At 59.8% G+C, this 4,210-nt stretch overlaps 1 non-coding gene across 1 annotated transcript; it reads right to left on the bottom strand.

Annotated features, from left to right (window-relative positions):
* Window positions 1-1,969: 1,969 nt before the first annotated feature.
* On the bottom strand, window positions 1,970-2,041 carry trnae-cuc (transfer RNA glutamic acid (anticodon CUC)). The gene has a single exon. It is a non-coding gene; the product is annotated as a tRNA-Glu (tRNA).
* Window positions 2,042-4,210: the final 2,169 nt, after the last annotated feature.

Genomic DNA, 4,210 nt, shown 5'->3' with positions numbered 1-4,210 from the left:
AGCTGCTGCCTCCCTCACTCGGCAGCTCCTCCACCTTCCGTCACTCACCCTCACTGACGTTTGTGGGGAGTGAGTGACTCACACCGAGAGTCTGTTCCTGCATCACATGATTGACTCTCGTCCAATCACATGGGACTCCCCCTCCACATTCGGGTGACACTGCCGATGGGTTTGACACACAGACCGAGGGCAGGGACCCTGCGGGCCTCACACTCTCTCCCCACTCTCTCGCCACATTAAGCTCCGCCTGACACGTTTTGCCCAGTTACTCAGTACATCTCCAACCCATTACAGAACACAATGTGCTCATCACAACATTTCCACCCACATCACTTTGTATCCTCGGAAACTTGCAAACCTTACATTTCGTTCCCAGCTCCTGGTCTGTGATGGGAATAGTGAACAACTCCAGAGGGCCAAGAACCGATCCCTGGGGCACTCCTCGAGTTACATCCCCCTAGCCTGAAAAGGACCCATTTTCAGGTGTTCGTGTGTGTGTGGTCTGCCCCCACCTGAAACGATCTTCATTTAAATATGAAAATATCTTTTAATCATAAGACCCAGTGTGTAAGACTGAACATTCAAGGCAACATGTTCGCCTTTGGGAAGTTAAACCAGAGCAGGACTTGCACAGTGAATGACACAGCCCTGGCGAGTGCTGTAGAGCAGAGAGACCTCGGGGTGCTGGTACACGGTTCACCAGAAGTGTCGACACAGGTAGACAGGGTGGTGAAGAAGGCATTGGGCACACTGGCCTTCATCAGTCAGGATATCAGGTACAGGAGTTGTGATGTCAGGTCTCAGCTGTACAAGACATTGGTGAGACTGGGACCACTTTGCACTAAAATGGACTGTTTTTTTTGTTCTAAGTGTGTTCTTTCAAGTTGAGTTTATTGTCACGTGCACAAGACCATGCGTGCACAGCTGCAATGAAAAACTTACTTGCTGCAGCATCACAGGTACAGAGCGTCACATACGCAGGATTCACAAGAAAAACATCCACTAAACCTATCATGCATGATAATTACAAGAAAAGACGGAAATATTTTTTGAACACCAACCTCTCTCCAACCTTCCTGAAAGAACCATCCAACCCTGCTGATTACACTCAGAGCCTTTAAATAGCCCTTCCTTATACGAAAGGTACGGGGAGGGGGACTCACCCATCACCTGCCAGTTTCTGCTCCTCCCCCCTCCCCCCAACATCTTATTCTGCCTTCTGCCCTCTTCCTTTCCAGTCCTGATGAAGGGTCTCGGCCCAAAACGTCGACTGTTTATTCCCCTCCATTGATGCTGCCTGACCTGCTGAGCTCCTCCAGCATTTTGTATCTGTCAAACTAGTAATTAAACAACTAACTAAACCAATCCCTTCTGCCTACACAATGTGCACATCCCTCCATTCCCTGCACATCCACCGACCTATCGAAGAGCCTCTTAAACGCCTCTATCGTATATCCCTCCACCACCACCCCTGGCAGCACATTCCAGGCACCCACCACTCTCTGTGTAAAGGACTTGCCCCGCATGTCTGCTTTGAACTTAACCCTCTCATCTTAACTACATGCCTTCTAGTATTAGATTTCAACTCTGGGAAAAGATACGGGCTGTCTACTCTGTGCCTCTCATAATCTTATAAACCTCCATCAGGTCTCCCCTCAGCCTCCGCCGCTCCAGAGAAAGTAACGAAAGTTTGTCCAACCTCTCCTTGCAGCACCTGCCCTCTAATCCTGGTAAACCGCTTCTGCACCCTCTCACCCTCCTGTAACAGGGCGACCAGAACTGAATGCAATACTCCAGATGCGGCCTAACCACAGTTTCCTAAAGCTGCAGCATAACTTTTGAAGTCGGTGCCCCGACTGAGCAAGACCAGCTCGTTACCAGCTGTGGTGTCAGGCGAGGTATTTTGAAGGACACAAACTTTTCAAGTAACTGCCAGTAGTCCAGCGAGGACTGAGAGCAAAAGGAACTGTTCCCTGACCGGGAATCGAACCCGGGCCGCGGCGGTGAGAGCGCCGAATCCTAACCACTAGACCACCAGGGAAGCTGCTGCCTCCCTCACTCGGCAGCTCCTCCACCTCCCGTCACTCACCCTCACCAACACTTGTCAATCAGAGCTTGACATTGTGTCACCTGACCGAGTCCCGTCCAATCACGGTCGACCCCGCCTCCACCCGCTCCGACGCTACCCATCTGTTTCACACTCGGACGAGAGCGGGGACCCTGCGGATCCGCTGCCTTCCCGCACCGGACCCGCACATACCCCGGTCCCTGCCCGCACCGGACCCGCACACACCCCGCTCCCTTGCCGGCACACACTCCTCTCCCGGCCCGCACCGGTCCCGCACACCCCGCTCCCTGTCCGCACACACCCCGCTCCCTGTCCGCACCGGTCCCGCACACACCCCGCTCCCTGCCCGCACCGGACCCGCACACACCCCGCTCCCTTGCCGGCACACACTCTTCTCCCGGCCCGCACACATCCCGCTCCCTCCCCGCACACACCCCGCTTGTCCGCACCGGATCCGCACACACCCCGCTCCCTGTCCGCACCGGAGCCGCGCACACTCCGCTCCATTCCCGCACCGGACCCTCACACACCCCGCTCCCTACCCGCACACACCCCGCTCCCTTGCCGGCACACACGCCTCTCCCTGGCCGCACCCGGCCTGCACACATCCCGCTCCCTCCCCGCACCGGACCCGCACACACCCCGCTCCCTGCCGCACCGGACCCGCACACACCCCACTCCCTGTCCGCAACGGACCCGCATACACCCCGCTCCCTTGCTGGCACACACCCCGCTCCCTGCCCGCACCGGATCCGCGCACACACCCCGCTCCCTGCCCACACCCGACCCGCACAGACCCTGTGGACCCCGCACCGGACCCGCTCAAACCTACCCCACCCACCCCGCGCTCTCTCCGTTCAAGGCGACGGTGCCTCCTACCCCCTCACCTCTGCGCGACCTTTAACCAGTGGAGTTCCTGACCCCACGCAGAAGTTACCGGTGGCGGCGGAGAAGCGAACACTATAAAGGCGCGGGAACCCAGCGGCTGATGCGCTGCAGAAGGCGGCAGCTGAAATCAACACAGAAAATGTTCAGAGAGTCCGGCAGCGTCTGCGGAGACGGAGTCAGCGCTTTGTGGATGCCTGTGACACCACCCCCCCCCCCCCCCCCCCCCCACACCACCCCACACCACCCCACACACACACACACACACTACCCCTCCCCCCGGTCCCACGCCGCGATCTGTGTTGCAGCGGCAGCCGCAACGTTACCTCGGGTTTACTTGTGTCCGGGGTGGAGGGGAGCACCGAGCTGTGACTGATCCGCGGGTTCCCCGGTGGGCCAGCGGTAAGCCGCAGTGAGGTCCGCCGGCGGCGAGCACCGAGTTACCGGGCAGACCACAGATCTTCACGTTGTGGCGTTCAACAACTGCCGAGCACCGGAGTTTACCGGGAACGGCCCTGATGTGCAGATTCTTTACGCTCGCTGTGCGATTGTGCGAGGCCAGCCCGTGGCGAGGAAGAGGGACTGGGGTGTTGGGGGGTAGGCGGGGGGTGGGGTGGGTCGGGTGTGGGGGTGAGAGGGGTGGAGTGGGTCGGGTGTGGGGGTGAGAGGGGTGGGGTGGGGTGAGTCGGGTGTGGGGGTGGAGAGGTGGGTGGGGTGGGTCGGGTGTGGGGGTGAGAGGGGTGGAGCGGGTCGGGTGTGGGGGTGTGAGGGGTGGAGTGGGTCGGGTGTGGGGGTGAGGGGGTGGAGTGGGTTAGGTGTGGTGGTGAGAGGGGTGGGGTGGGTCGGGTGTGGGGGTGAGAGGGGTGGAGTGGGTCGGGTGTGGGGGTGAGAGGGGTGGGGTGGGTCGGGTGTGGGGGTGAGAGGGGTGGGGTGGGTCGGGTGTGGGGGTGTGAGGGGTGGGGTAGGTCGGGTGTGGGGGTGAGAGGGGTGGGGTGGGTCCGGTGTGGGGGTGAGAGGGGTGGGGTGGGGTGGGTAGGGTATTGGGGTGAGAGGGGTGGGGTGGGTCCGGTGTGGGGGTGAGAGGGGTGGGGTGGGTCCGGTGTGGGGGTGAGAGGGGTGGGGTGGGGTGGGTAGGGTGTGCAAAGTGGGGAGTGACCTGGTGACTGAAGCCGGAGTAAACGTCCACAGGGAACATCACTGACGGCAGACACCGGAATCCGGAGCAACAGACAAACTGCTGGAGGAACGTAAGGGGGT

The sequence above is a fragment of the Pristis pectinata genome, chromosome 37 (assembly GCF_009764475.1).
Source record: "Pristis pectinata isolate sPriPec2 chromosome 37, sPriPec2.1.pri, whole genome shotgun sequence".
NCBI classification, from domain to species: domain Eukaryota; kingdom Metazoa; phylum Chordata; class Chondrichthyes; order Rhinopristiformes; family Pristidae; genus Pristis; species Pristis pectinata.
This window is presented reverse-complemented; position numbering and strand designations above follow the sequence as displayed.